Source organism: Alligator sinensis, unplaced genomic scaffold (genome assembly GCF_000455745.1).
Source record: "Alligator sinensis unplaced genomic scaffold, ASM45574v1 scaffold163_2, whole genome shotgun sequence".
In the NCBI taxonomy this organism is placed as follows: domain Eukaryota; kingdom Metazoa; phylum Chordata; order Crocodylia; family Alligatoridae; genus Alligator; species Alligator sinensis.
The window spans coordinates 32452-47952 of record NW_005842499.1 but is presented as its reverse complement, the minus strand read 5'-3'; the positions used below and the strand labels follow the sequence as shown (position 1 = coordinate 47952).

At 43.7% G+C, this 15501-nt stretch overlaps 1 protein-coding gene across 3 annotated transcripts in view; it reads left to right on the top strand.

Annotated features, from left to right (window-relative positions):
- The first annotated feature begins 4457 nt into the window (after nt 1-4457).
- The window catches only part of LRRC18 (leucine rich repeat containing 18), a 13960-nt gene continuing 2916 nt past the window's right edge, over nt 4458-15501 (top strand). Inside the window, exons 1-2 of one of the 3 annotated variants that reach the window (XM_025212995.1) lie at nt 4458-4552; nt 8350-8571. The gene's annotated coding sequence lies outside the window, so the exon portion shown is untranslated. Of the gene's footprint in view, nt 4553-5426; nt 5496-8349; nt 8572-15501 lie in introns of those variants that run through there. The other 2 variants (XM_025212994.1, XM_006031339.2) reach the window with 2 other exon arrangements.

Below are 15501 nucleotides of genomic sequence, written 5' to 3'. Positions count from 1 at the left end.
CATCAAAGGCAGGTCCTGCCTAACCAACCTGATTGCTTTTTATGACCAAGTAACTAAATCCTTGGATGATGGTGTTGCCATTGACGTAGTCTTTCTAGACTTTAAGAAGGCCTTTCACACTGTCTCTCACCCCATCCTCATCAATAAATTAAGCAACTGTGGCATTGATGCCTACACAGTCTGATGGGTAAAAAATTGGCTGATGGGGCGCACCCAGAGAGTAGTGGTGGGTGGGTTGTACTCAACCTGGTGAGATTTGAGCAGTGGGGTACCCCAGGGCTCGGTCCTCAGGCCCGCACTGTTTCACATCTTCATCAGCGACTTGGACGAGGGGGTGGAAAGCATGCTGTCGAAGTTTGCTGATGACACTAAGATGTGGGGCGAGGTGGACACACTTGAAGGGAGAGAGAGGCTGCAACTAGATTTAGACAGACTACAAAAGTGGGCAGACGAGAATAGGATGGGGTTCAATGTAGACAAATGCAGGGTGCTGCACCTTGGGAGAAGGAATCCACAGCATACATACAGGCTGGGGAGTTCCCCTCTTGAAAGCACAGAGGCGGAAAGGGATCTTGGAGTCATTATTGACTCCAAGATGAACATGAGCCGCCAATGCCAGACCGCAGCCAGCAAGGCCAGCCATACTTTGTCATGCATCCAAAGGTGCATCTCAAGCCAGTCCAGAGAGGTGATACTCCCCCTCTATGCAACTTTGGTCAGGTCACAGTTGGAGTACTGAGTCCAGTTCTGGGCGCCGCACTTTAAAAAGGATGTGGCCAGCCTGGAGAGGGTTCAGAGGAGGGCCACCCACTTGGTGAGAGGGCAGCAGGACAGGCCCTACGAGAAGAGACTGAGGGACCTGAACCTGTTCAGCCTCAGCAATAGGAGGCTGAGGGGGGACCTGGTGGCTGCCTACAGACTCATCAGGGGAGATCAACAGCAAATGGGTACAGCCCTTTTCTCCCCAGCACCACCTGGGCTGACAAGGAACAATGGTAATAAGCTGATGGAGAACAGGTTTAGGTTAGAGATCAGAAGGCAATATTTTACAGGTAGGGTGGCCAAAATCTGGAACCAACTTCCCAGGGAAGTGGTCCTCGCCCCTACCTTAGGCAAATTCAAGAGGAGGTTGGATGATCACCTGTCTGGGGTCTTGTGAACCCAGCATTCATTCCTGCCTGTGGCAGGGGATCGGGCTAGATGATCTGATCGGGTCCCTCCTGACCCTAGCTACTATGATACTATACTATGATACTATGACACTAATAATTGTCCATGAGCTGGATTATGAGCCATCACAAATGGCAGCTGCTTTTAAACTATGGAAGCACTGACAAAATTGCAAGGAGCCCCTGCTCAACTGAGCTACAGTATTATAGTGTAATTAATCAGTACCACTCACTATTCAAATCAGCAAAGATCAGAGCAGTCTGCTGCACCTGTACAATGGTCAGTGAACCCATGCAAAAGAGTCTTCCTATTGATTTACCTTTGGAACTGGTCATTTGCACCTTGTCTGGAACCAGTCTTTCATGCTATATTTATATAATGGAGCACTGTAATGCTTGTGCCTGGTTTAAAGGAGAGCCACATGCAGGCTGTCATTTGTTTTTATCTGCGTGATGTAGGATCCAGGAAAACAGCCTGAGGCAAGGTGTTGGGACTCAGTCCAATGGGAACTAAACACGTGAGCCATCCCGTTTCAAACACTGGGCAGCACCAAAAGCTTTGGAGAAGGCAGAAGGACATCTACAATAACCATATGCATAATCATTTGCACTCCCTCTGCCTGAAAGAGCTTCTCCATCATCACCCCCAATACCATATTTTCTAACATAACACATGCCCCCAACTAAGACAAGCACCTTGTTTTCGGGAAGGCAGCATGAGAAAAAAATATTTTTCCAGAGTTATGTCTGCATAGAACAGGGACAAAGCTCATTCCCTTTCTAAAAACCTAAAACCCTAGCTGCTACTAAAGACTGGTTTCTACAGGTGAATATAGGGTTTTGAAAAGAGCTAAAAATATTCTGAAAGGTTCTGAAATAACTGAAGAACATCCAGAAGTAGCTAGCAGACAGCAAAATTGCCCGAAAAAAAAGTTTGCTTGATTAATAGAACATGAAGAACATTAAAAAGGAGAGATGACCACTAATACCTTGTGGAGTGAAGAACAATGAGCCATTAAGTCAAGTGGCTCCCTCAGCTGCCTGAATAAAAATGCCACTCCTCCCACCCCAACATGCCACGTCCCATACAGAAACTGTCTATGCCACTTGCAGCACACATGCTGCAGTTTGGCCATCCTTGCCTCGGAGAGTTAAACATAAATGTTTCTTCATTTACCTGCCACTTCTGGCGCATTGTCTTTTCCCCCCCAGAGATTTTCCTGCACAAAACAAAGATTTTATTGTAACCATGCAACTTCCAAACTATTAAAATAAATACAGTAATACTTTTTAATATTTAAATATTATTATATTTAATTATATAATTATATTTATTGTTTTATTTTAATACTTTTTAATATTTAAATATAACATTTTCATATGCAAGATGAACATTTCATTAATAACCCAGCATCCCAAAAACAAAACAAGAGAACTCCAGAGCCTACCAGAATATCAAGGTTGTAAACAAACATTCTAGCATTAGTGACCACTACTGGTTAGTGCTGTTGTAGGGTGGGAGTGTCAGCACTCGTTTCAATGGGAGCTGGTCTCCTGTATGAGAACTGGAGTGCTACTAAAAAATAGCAGTAAGGTTGTTTTACTGTTTTCATTCCAAGCCCCCTGGGCTTTCTGAAATTTTTCAGGCCATCTTTCTCAGTAGCAAGGTATATTTCACTATCAATCTCCATACCAAATGTATTCCTTCCCCAGGTTTTCTAAGCTAGACCTATTCTCAAAAAAAGAATTGTCATACAGTACTTGTATTTTTTTCTATAATGGAAGAGGATAAGTATATTTTCTTGACTTCCCTTCTTCTCAAAAATGTAGGCAAACTTTGGCACAGACTTTAAGAAAAAAAGATCTTTAGGAAGAGTCTGAACTGGGGAAATTTTAGCCCTGAAGGTGAGACCATTAACAGTTCTAAATTATGAAAATAAGATTTAGAATAGATTTCAATAGAGGGTCACTACTACAACAGTCTGTATTTCTCAATAGCAATGCCTGCAAGCCTTGGCTTTATCAACTCCAATAAGCTATCCAGGATTGGATCTGGTGGCCTGGAAGAAAGAAACCCCCAATTCCCAAAGAAAGCCAATGTACTGATGATTCTATAAGAATGATGGGTGCACTTTTCCTACTGAGCCAGCTACTCCAACAACATGTTAGAATGCCCGTTTGCTGAGACATACTTGTGAACTTCTCAGAAGTGAAACTATATGCTGTGGCTCAGCCACAAGCTAAGAGCTTGATACAGGAATTACTGGGTGCATCTATACAACATGCTTTACTGTGCAGTAGAGAAAATTATTGTATAGTAAGCGTCGATGTCCACACATGCAGACCCTTACTGAGCAGTAATCTGGTCTACTCTGCAGTTAATTTACTACCTGCAAACACAAGTACTGTAAAGAAAATAGGGGAGCTGGGGGCTGGGAGCTCCCTGCTGCTGGGGCAGAGGACATTGTCCACCACCAGAGCCTGACCTGACAGCAGGCAACTCTGGGAGGCAGGGAGAAATCTCCCAGCCCCCACCAAAAGGCAGCTGTCTCCTGGACCCATGTTCCCTGCCAGCCCCTGGCCTAGCACCCAGAGGAGCCTAGAGCTCCCTCTGGCTGCTGCGGGGGGCCAGTGTAGGGCCAGAGGGGGTAGAAGCAGACTGCTGCCAGGAGCAGCAAATCTGCTCCCAAATGGGCGCACATGTAGATGCCTGTGTAGGGTGGGTTTACATCCAGCAGCATTTGCACATGTAGATGTGCCCACTGAGTGAGATTTTCAGGTCTGTCCTATACAAGAGATCTTACTAGATGATCCCTCTTAAATCTTTGAAAAAAATGAAGAGAAACCCAGAATTTTCTATTTTCACTATCCTTTTTTAATGTAGTGGATTAACAGCAATAAATCCTTGTTAAGCATTCCTAATGAATAAATAAAATAACATTAACTTACTGTCTGTTTACTACCAGGCAAACGAACATCCCAGATTAAAGATAAACATTATAGTGTGTTCACAGTAGTATTTTATATTTTGCATAAACCCTTCTTAAGGAAATGTATTCTACTTTTGCTACCTGGGGATTAGCCTCTTTGCATGAACAAGCAATAAAATACAGGGCCAATCCTGTCTCATCATGACGTACAATTCTTTCAACTTTGTTTAGCTTCTGTGCTAAGCATATGTGACCTAACAGCCATAGGTTAAGTTTATAGCAACCAGGCTGTAAATACTGTCTCATTCACACCTGATCTGAGAAGATAGTTCTTGGTTCTTTGCCCTAAAGTGAAGAGGATAAGTGCTGCTCTCAGCTGCAAATCAGGAAAAACTCCAGTGACTGCAGTGGAATTACTTTGGATTTGCATCACTGTCACAGAGAAGGACTTGGGTGAGGAACTTAGAAACACTAAGTACACAGGGTGTTATAAGCACCTGCTGTTAAGAAGAGTATTCCATTACTAAAAGCAGATTTTGTAGAGCTTTGTTTGGTAGGCCCTGGACATATTTCTGCAACTCCTATAGCATATTTTTAAAGGGAGGGAAAGAAGATCAGGGAGCTCATCACTGGATGCAATGGTGTTGGATTAGGGTGCTTATCCTACAGGGATTGTGTGGTGCTTTTGCAGGTGGTATGGGCAACTGGATAAACATTCTTCCCATAATGATGAATGCGCTTGTTGGAATGCTCTGGCTCCTAACATATATTAAGAGCCCATAGCAAACTAAAGAGAGAGAATATTTGGATGAGTTGTGCTTCATGAAACTTTGCTGTCCCTATCAGTCCTCCAATATTTTAAAGAGACAGTATTCTACAGCCAGGGAAGGGATTAAACTATTACATTTTGAAATGAACTTGCCAAGATCCTATATCTGTTTCCTTATGTGTGCTAGTGTCCCTTCTGGCTGTAATCAGAACTGTTCCACTGTAGATCATAGGTCTCATACTCCTAACAGCAAATGGGGAATTCTCTATGGACCAAAATGGAGCTGACCTTACCAGTTCCACAGAGTTTTAGGAGACAGATACATAGCTAAAGAGCCTGAGATGTCAGCAGTGTTCATGGAGAAATTCAAGGCTTAGTCTAGATAACAATCACTCTTCCCATAAACATTCTGCTGGGGTACAGTGGCTTGGAACAGCTGGCTCCTCCTGTCCCCAAAAGTTCTGGAATTCTGTCATCTAATGTGATGACTCACAAGAGACTAGAATATTAGTCACTTTACAGGGATACTGAAGGCTTTTACTCCCACTTTCCTGGCCATCTTTCACCAAATCCTGAACCTCCAGCATTGGCTGAGAACAGATCAACAGTGACAGCTACCATAATGCAGTGAGTTCATTTAAGAAATATTGTTTGAAAAGAAAATAGGCATTTTTTCTTTAAAGTTCTAAATGGAAGAACTCTTTTGCAAGGATAAATTGTATTTGTATTTAATAGAAATGTGTGTCTATCTACTGCATGGTATTTCTAGGATGCTGCATTATAGCAGTTAAGCACCATGGATGTTCAAAGAACCATGTTTGTTTGGCTGGATGATTTATGAGTGATAACATACTCCCTATGTCATGTTGATCAGTCTATAGCCTCACTCTACTTGTAGCTTATGTTTCTGTGCATTACACATAGGTGAATCTCACCAGGTCCGGAGGTTAAGTGCCAAAGCCCAGAGATGATATCCCTCCCCGCCCCCACTGAAGTTGATGGCAAAAATTCACACTGACTTTAGTGAAGCCAGGATTCCACCTTATAGATTTTTTCACAACTATCTGAACATGCTGGCTGGATATCTGGAGCGTAGTTCTCACGAAACATGATTTTTTTGAAAAATATGAGATTGAAAAATGAATATATGAGCAAAAAGGCTTGCCTGTCTTTATTTGACTTTTCTAGTTTGCCTATCTCTGATAGTCTTGCACTCCAGTTTACCTGTCTCCTGTGTCTGGTATTTTTACATTACTCAAAGAATGAAGGAAAAATGTAAAATATATAAACAATAACAATAACAGTCAACAGTGTGAATTTTTATACCATCATTCAGATATATGGTCTTACACTGCTTTTTGAACACCAGTCTGTGTGGCCTTATAACCTTTCCCTGTGAGCTGAAGGACAGCATGATATCTAGTGTACGGTTCAAGAATACTGTGGCTGTATTTCTGTGTTGAGTTGTCTGTCAGACCTTGGACATTCCACTTCTCTGTGCCCCAGTTTACTTCTCTGCAAAATGAGGTTAATTATATTTACATCCCACACAAAAAGCACCCAGAGCCATAATTAATTTGGGTCAAATCATTTGAGACCTCTGAATGGAAGGAAGTACAAAAGAATATCTCAGATTTGTAGAATGCCTTCTGCACTATGTGTTTAAACAAGACACTGGGAGAATTTTTTTACTGCTGAAATATAGCACCCAGGTACAGGTCAGAGAAGTTAAGGCACCAAAAGATACTTTGTACATTCCAATTTGCAGGGGAGAGATGGTCAGAGTATAATCACCAAGTTTTGAAATGTTTTGATTTTTGAAGCCGGGCTTACTTGGCTTCAGCAGTGGTCCCAGACGGCAGCAGCAGCCTCCTCTCATCCGGCACATAGATCCAGGAGCTTGCACTCCTAGGAGGAATCTAGCACAGCCCAGTAGCCCAACAGCCCTCCTGGGGATGCGAGCCCCCAGATCTGTGACCTGGATGAGAGGAGGCTGCCTCTGCCACCTGTGACCAGTGCTGGGCATGGGCTGTGCCCTGCACCAGAGAAAATTGCTGCTGCTGCCTGTCCCAGGCAGCAGCAGCAGCCCCCTCTCATCCAGCATGCAGATTCCGGGGCTTGCACCCCCAGGAGGAGTCCGGCACAGCCCAGCAGCCCTCCCAGGGGTGCGAGCCCCTGGATCTGCGCCCCAGATGCAAGGAGGCTGCTGCTGCTACCTGGGAGAGGTGGCAGCAGCAATTTTTTCCAGTGCTGGGCACAGCCAACACCCAGCACCGGTCCCAGGTGGCAGAAGTAGCCTCCTCTCATCTGGGTCACAGATCCGGGGACTTGCATTCCCAGGAGGGCTGCTGGGATGTGCTGGACTCCTCCCGGGGGTGTAAGCCCCCTGATTTGTGCACCAGATAAGAGGAGGCTGTTGTTGCCAGCAAGTGTCAGGAATTGTTTTGAAGAGCTTGAGGAGCAGTTTCCCAGAAACCTCTGCACCTATTTCCTTGAAACATGGCAGACCTCATGCCCTCGGAAGGGGCTACCCTCCCTGCAATTTTCATCCAAATCAGATGAGAAATGACAAAGTTTTAGGCATATTCATGATTCCCCATTATAGCCTATGGGTGAAACAGCGAAACAGTTTCGACGAAACGAAATGGGACAGTGCTTTGAAACAAAACGAAGCAAAATGATTAAATGAACCACTGTCCCAGCAAAACGGATGTCAAAACCAAATGATGGTGTTTCGCACAGCCCTACTTTACATCTCATGTGAAAGACAGCACCTCCAGGAGCCCAGTGTATATCAGTGTTATTTCTCTTCCCTAGTTACATATTGGTTCCACTTTGAAGCCATTCCACCCAGACATTAAAAGTACAAGCCTGTTAAACTAGGCCTAGGAGAAGAATCCAATACATTTACAAGTCACAATAGGAAAAGCAATCCAGGGAGACCTGAAAGAATAAACAACTTAAGGGATCACAGGCAGATGACTCCAGAGTGAAGTCTGCGCCATCTGCTGCAGTGTTAGGATTAAATTGTAGTGATCCTTCCTGCTTTTTCTATACCTACTAGAACTGGCATGGACAGAAGGGCAGAAATACGCATACAAGCAAATTGCACTTACAATACAGTTGAGTCTCATGAAATGGCTACGTAAATATAACCAATAGCTAAGGATTTCGGCTAGCAAATGTCTACTCTCCTAATCTGGTTAGAATAGTCTCCCTGTCTGCATAAACTAAAATCTGCCATTTCCAGCACCTGAGCACTGAGTTCTTTCCAGCTCCCATTTGAACTTGTATGTTGGAACCAAACATTATGCTAATGATCTCCAAGGACCTAGCATTCCTGTTGCTTAGGAACAGAAGTTTCACAGGCTGTGGAAGTAGCATTGAATAGAGTGGCATTGTAGTTGGGTAAATCCTTTCTGCCCCTCCCTTTTTCCCCAACAAGTAATTTCTTGAAATGTTGCCATTTTTTTTGAGGCAGGATTTAGAACTTGCAGGCCTGTGGAAAGCAAATCTGCCCACATTCCTCCTGAACAAGAAGTTTACTTACAAACCTGGAAGCAGGTTAATTCATTATTCAGAGGAGACTAGATAGAAGATGACTGATTGCTGAGGGAGCATGGAAGCTCAGCCAACGCCACTGAAAAGAAGGCAGCTTGTGATGGGGCTGCGGTTGGTGTAAAGTCTCCCTTGGTGTCATCCGGTAAGACTGCATGCAGCACTGCAATCCCTCAGGCTTGTTTAAATGAAACTTTAGTTCTGTTCTCAGCAAGCATCAGTTTATATGTATTTGTGTTGCAGGCTGTTCAACCTGGTTGTTCTGTAGCAATCTAGAAAGTTAAAGGAATTTAAGGGGAACCCTATTTCATGTTTGCTAAATGCAGGATGCAAATTAAGCTAAACCAGCCTGTTAGCAGAGACTCTGTTTTAGAAAGTCAGTAAATTAATCTCTCTCTCAGTAGGTCATATCCTACAACAAAGAAGCAGTAACAGGCTGGAAAGCAGGAAAATGAAAGCCTTCGATGGTTTGCAATGCCTGCCAAGTAGTGCACAAAAGGCATAAAACAAAATATCAGTTGCAACTAGTTTGGCTTTAAAGTGTACCTCTATTTTAGGCATGTCTATACAGCTGATCAAACATGGGAAACAGAACAGAAAGCTGTGTTTTCTCCTGCCTTCTAAACCAGGAGATTTGTGGGAAATGGGTAGCTTAGTATCTGATCCCTTATTTGTGGCAAATCTAAATTGCAATTCATGGAAAGGAAAGATTTATCGAAGGGTTTAATAACTCACTGATTGCTATCTACACAGCACCTCTGCATGTCCAGTTGTATGGATTTGTCCCGCACCCCAAAGAAAGTACCATATCTTGATAGATGCACAGTAAAATTGGCATAGGATGGGAAGGAAAGTTGCTGAAAGTCGGGAAATGTCTGAACAGGAGAGAGTCTGTGGCAGCTAAGGTTAAAAGCGGACCAGAGGTGAAGGCAACCAGGGAATAGAAATTATTTCTGAGAAAAAAGCCTTAGTATAGAAGAGAAGCCACTGCCAGAGGCAGAGAAAGCATGTTTTTTAAGATAGCTTGGGATGGTAGGAAAGATGGCATCTAGACCAAATTATACCTTCTTGGGCACATCTACACACTCATTAAGTGCCATAGTTACCACGCACTGAATTTAGTACTTGGATAACCAAGTATTAAATCAATATGCAGTAATTTGCGCTACTGCACAGTAGCACCAACACATTTTTTTTTAGTGATGCTAACTGCGCAGTAGCCTAATAACACTGCACAGTAGCATACTGATATGGTTTCTGCCTGGCATGCTACTGCACAGTGTTATTAGGCTAATGCGCAGGTAGTATCTCATGTAGATGCACCCCTCTAGCGGGTGGAATACATGCTCATACTCCCTTAGGCCCACGTAAGAGACATCTAAGCTGCAATGTGACATGCTTGGCCCTTATATGGGCTTGTAGAAGATAACAGGAAACAAGGACCCTTTTCCTTGTAACCTTCCTGCTCAAGGACGAACTGCGAGTGCCAAACCAATGCACACAACGTTCTACTCCCACTCCACAGCTCCAGGGGACACAGAGGACACATCTACACAAGACACTTTACCGTACAGTAGACTAATTTACTGCACAGTGGATTTGTCTACACAAAACACTTTACTGCACAGTAGCATAATGTACTGTACAGTAAGCATGCACGTCTACCTGTGCACATACTTACTGCGCAGTAAACCTCATTTATCGCACGTAAATTTGCTACCTACAAATCCTGATCTCCCAGTCCCAGCAAAATGGTCATGGGGCTCGGGCTGGGAGATCCTTATCTCCCAGTGCCAGCTCCGTGGTCATGAGCCGGTCACACAGCTGGCACTGGGAGTTCCCTGCTGGTGAGGGCTGGGGAGCCTGTTCCCTGCCCAGCTCCATGATCATGGATCAACTGACCCCAGCACTCTTTCATGCCCAGGGCAGGGGGTCAGACTCAATGACCTACTGAGGTCCCTTCTGACCCTAACATCTATGAATCCCAGCTGCTACTCAGTCTAATGTAGCACAAAGGACTAGGCAAGGGCTATGACTAATAAAGAGTATTATGAACAGACTTAATTGGAAAGCAGACCTACCCTGCAATGCAGCACCCCCACTCTCAGGCTGTGGTACAATGCTGACTCAGGGGGAACCAAATAGATGATCTACAGTGTTTGTTAAAGGATATTTCTCCCTGTTCCGGATTCATTTTCAGGTTGCAGAGCAAGAATCAAACCCAAGCCCTCCTTTTCCCAGCAAGTGTCAATGACAAACATGCTTTGGAATTTTTATAATTAACAGCTACCACAAAGCTGGGCCCTGCAGTGCCTGAATTTTTAATACCCATGGCTAAAAGGGGCTGTAACTCTTTTATGAAGATCTAAAGAAAACAAGATATGGCTAAACCATCTCTCATTATCTCCAACCACAGCTCTGTGGCTGCTAACTGGTTAATAAAACTGAAGAGACTAGAGAGCTGTTCATCTCATTCCTTTGTCCTTGCCCTCCTGGTGCTGCTGCAGAGTTCTAATGCTCAGTTGGATCAGCAGGCTTCAGGACTGCTGTTTCTCCAAATATGAAACCCAATCACCATGTTACTAGCATGCACCCCTTCAAAAGTATGAACACTTCCTGGGGCCAGATCTTCCCCTAGTAAGTTCACTGCGAGTGTCATGCAGGATGGATGCTGCATTTCAAATGAAGTCATCGTGATCCAGATATATAATAGCCAAAAGCCTAGGATTTTTAAATGTCCCACAAAGTGCTTATCTGAACCTATAGACTCTTAAAGGCCCTTAAATATTTTTATAAGCACAGCATGCAAAGAGGTTTATGAATCTGTTACCATCTGCAGGCAAACAGAGCCAGTTCTTTATCTCAAGCAAAAGTCTCTCGTGCTTTAGCCCCTGAAAGGCACTATGTTCAATCCCTACACCAACAGGGCATTTAATACACTGCACCCCAGAAGATTTAAACTGGGTTAATTCCTCAAGGAACAGCTCTACCTCCTGATTTCTTCCTTAGGCTCCCTCTGGTGTACTGAAGTACATATAGCACTCCTTAATGCCTGCTTGAATTGGTCAACATCAGTTTTATAGCTGCCTGAATAGCTCATTTGTTGGTGTGCTGGCAATTCTAAAAATAAGAAAAACATTTTTGGGGAGGGCCTACTTAGATTTTTTTTTAATTTAAAATTTCAATTGAGTTGAAGAGTCAGAAAAACATTAATTTGGGTCCAATAAAATATTTTTCTTAATCCAGAATGTGTCATTTGAGGGCTTGATATTTTTAATAAGATCAAGAAAATTTGGGGGGAAATCATTTTAATTGAAAAAAGCAAAATATTTATTTCAAAATGCGTGAAAAAATGTTTGATTCTTTTCTGAAATGAAAAGAATCTTGCAAAAATGCAAAAGTCATATTTTTGCATTTTTTAGGTAAATTTACAACAACAAAATCAGGCAATATAAATCAACATTTTTTCAGAGAAGAAATGTTTAACCAAAGAAATTCAGTCAGCTCTACATTAATTGCAAGGAGCCAGGGGACCAGGAATCCCTTCCCCACACTAGTGCCCGAGCAAGAACAGGCAGGGATGGGGGCTTGGCTAGACATGGACACACGGAAGGGGGCAGGGAAGAGGTTTATTCTCTCCCACCCCCTACCCCCGTCCCACTGGCATGGACCTGCATTTTTCCATTGGCTGCTCCAGCAGAGGGGGCCTGGCCAGCCCTCGCAATAGCTTGGAGTGAACTGGCCAGCAATGGGGTTTAATTCCCCGCTCCCTGTCCCACCGGCACAGACCCAAGCCGGAGTCTGCCAGGTGCTCCTGTGGCGAGGGGGCAGGGCCGATGGGACAGCAGCCCCTGCCTTGGTGTTTGGGGAGCGCAGATTAGTTCAACCTAGGCAGATTAGACTAACCTGCAAAGATTGAATCAATTCAGGCTCTGGCTTTTTTAATGTCTGTCCCTAGCCCAAGGCAACAGCACCCTTTTGCTAATCACATACCTACAGAGGCAAGGGAGTAGGGCTGTCTGCCCAGCAAGTGTGCATCTTTTGGAGCTCTATAAGGTACCACCCTGTGCCCGTGACTATGATGAAACAACCCATTCTGTGCTAAAAAGCTCTAAGGACAGTCAATGGGAATATTGTTTCAAATCCTAAAACTCCTGGAAGTTTGTTGTTTGAATCTGTCAGAAGCACTAAGCTAGAACTTGCAGGTCAGACCTGCTCCTAGAGTCACCTGTGCAAGCTCAGGGAATTCAGTAAACAGCTGTCATGGAGAGCAGCCTCAAGCCCTCTAAATCCTCTTTTCTGGGCACCCACCACTTGAAACCCTTTCCAGGGGATCCTGCAACATGGCTTCAGAACTGGTGAAATGCACTGAGAGTGAGACTAAAGCCTTGCATTGTTTCCAGAACTTCCTGGAGGGTCGGTCTCATTTCAGAGGACCAAGGAGGAGGGGGGCCTGGTGCCAATACCCTGCCTCTGAATTGTTTTGGGCTACAGTATGTAATTGAAAGGAGCTGAAATGCCTTATCTCCAGACTGAGCTCCCCCTTCGTGTACTTGCACATGATTAATGAGTAGCCAAAAAGCCTGAAGGGTTTGTAATGAAGCCTTTCTAATGGAGAAGTGTATTGTAGACAAATCCATATTGCTTCCCAAACAATCATTTATCAAAGCTGTGATTTGACTCTTTACAATTAAATGCCAGAGCACCAGGATCAGCTAGAAATTAGCCAGCTGTAACCTGTGCTCCTCGCATCTCCCTGGCAGCTTCTCTTGCTGTCAGTCATTTCCAGTGAGTTAGTCTATTTCCTTTACCACTTGTCCCTATTATTAGTTGTCTTTGATGACCTAGGCTACTAAAGACGTCCTCATGCTTGGGAACCCTGAGAAAACAATGTTTTATCATCACAATAGGCCTCAACTCAGCAATTCACTAAAGCACATGCTTAACTTTAAGCATGTATGTCTCATTGTCAATTACTATGGACTGGATTTTCAGCAGAGTTCAACATATTTCTGACAGGCTGTATTTTCCTTCTGAGCGTTTTAAACTCACATTGTCACCAGGGCATCTGGGTCACAAGGTATTTTGAGAATCTGACTGTAGGTCGCAGCGGGAGCTGCTGAAGGCTTCCACTGACTTCAGTGGGTTTTGGACCAGGTGATTGGACCCAAGAGATTTATATACTTTTATGTGGCCCTTCTGTAGCATCTATTTCTATGCAGTTCTGATGTCTGGTTTAAAAAAAGATGAAGAAAAACTGGAGAAGGCATAGGAAAGAAACTAAAAAAAAAGAAGATTCAAGGGCTGGAAGACATGCCATGCAGAGAGCCTAAGAACTCAGTCTGTTGAGCTCATGAAAAAAGAGTGAGAGGTGACTTGATTATAGTGTATAAGTACCTTCATTAGGAGAAAGTACTGAATACTGAATGATTATTTAATCTGGAGGAGCAAGTCATAACAAGAAGAAAGTCATAATAAGATGAAGGGGCAGAAAGTTAAAGACAGACTAATTCAAATGAGAAATAAAGCATGGCTTTTTAAGGCTCCTGACAGGCATTGATTTCATTATACTATCATGATCAAACAATTTTTTTCCTGGATCCTGAAACCGGCACGTCCTTCCACGTCACGTGTATGGCAGAATGTGCGATTTTTGAGAACAAAGGTAACATTTGTCAGATGCCACTCATGTGCCAGGTGGGTAGGGAGGCCCAGCATCTGGGACTCAGTCCCCAGTGCTGGACTTCTTGCCTGTGTGGATGTTGTAAGGACACTGCAGGAAGTGCAGTATTGGGACCAGTCCCTGATGCTGTGATTCCCATGGCACCCTTTCAGCTTGCTGGCATGCAGAGAACCCATCAATTAATAGGCTTCCCATGTCCTAGCACCTAAAGCTCTTCAATCCCCAGCTGCCAGTGCTGTGGACTGGCTGCATGGATGGCTGCAGACTGGAGATGTCCCCAGGCCACCCTACACCAGCTGATGAGCATAAAGACCTGCCATGCAGCCAGCATCAGGCTGCATGGCTTGGCTTTACCTTGACACACATTCAATTTAAGGCATGATGGAAACTAGACATAAAAATGTTCTGCATATTCTGATACTGAATGAAAGTTACTGTGACTGGTTTTTCATTTTTGTCATGCCATTAATTGTTTAAATGTGTGGCAGGGTTACTCTTTATGGTGTGATTAATACATTAATCACATTATAAATGTAATGTCTGCTAAGGCCCTAAAAAGCAGTGATTAATATTAGAAAAAGCTGCCAAGGGCAGTGGTGGACTTCTCATCTCCGTATGTCCACACATCGAGTTTGGATGCCTGTCTGGAAGGTAGCAGGGGTTTAGGTTGTAGCCGTGTTGGTCTAAGGATATAGGCAGACAAGGTTCCTTGGGTGAATTCGATATCTTTTATTAGACCAACCCAAATAGTTGGAGAATGTCTGGAAGGTATGCTTTAGTCAAACATAGTTTTGGGCTCAGCGCAGCAGTAAACAGGCAAAATGTAACAGCATTGGTAATATCCAGGGAATCAGTTCAGACAGTCTAATGGCTTCTTCTGACCTTAAAATCTATGCATTTCTGAAGCTTCCTGCAGATGACCCCAAACCATTTTTGTTTTAACACATTAAGTCAAACTGTGCTTAGACTGACATCTGCTGTAACACTATTAAAGTCAAAGGAAATTATAATATGTAGATGAGCTGGCTTTAGCCCTTGTATTGTGTTTATTTTATCATTGGCTAAGTGCAGATATTCCAGGTGGTTAGGGGGAGGTTAAATCAGGTTAAAAATAGCCACCCAATCTAACTTAGGTTGTCCAGATGCCGACCTTACACTTAGACCCAGTCTTGGTGATTGGAAATCAATCTAACACTGTAACAGTACAGAAGGTCATGCACATAGACTGGTCTAAAATGGTGGAACCCAGTTTAAAATAGACCTGGATCGATGTACACTCAAACTTAATTGCTTTAGTTTAAACCGGTACATTGAACTTCAGTACAGTTACCTGCACAGACCCAGGGCTGGGAAAGCCCAGGTACTGGCCCCAGTCCCATGGTGACACTTTTT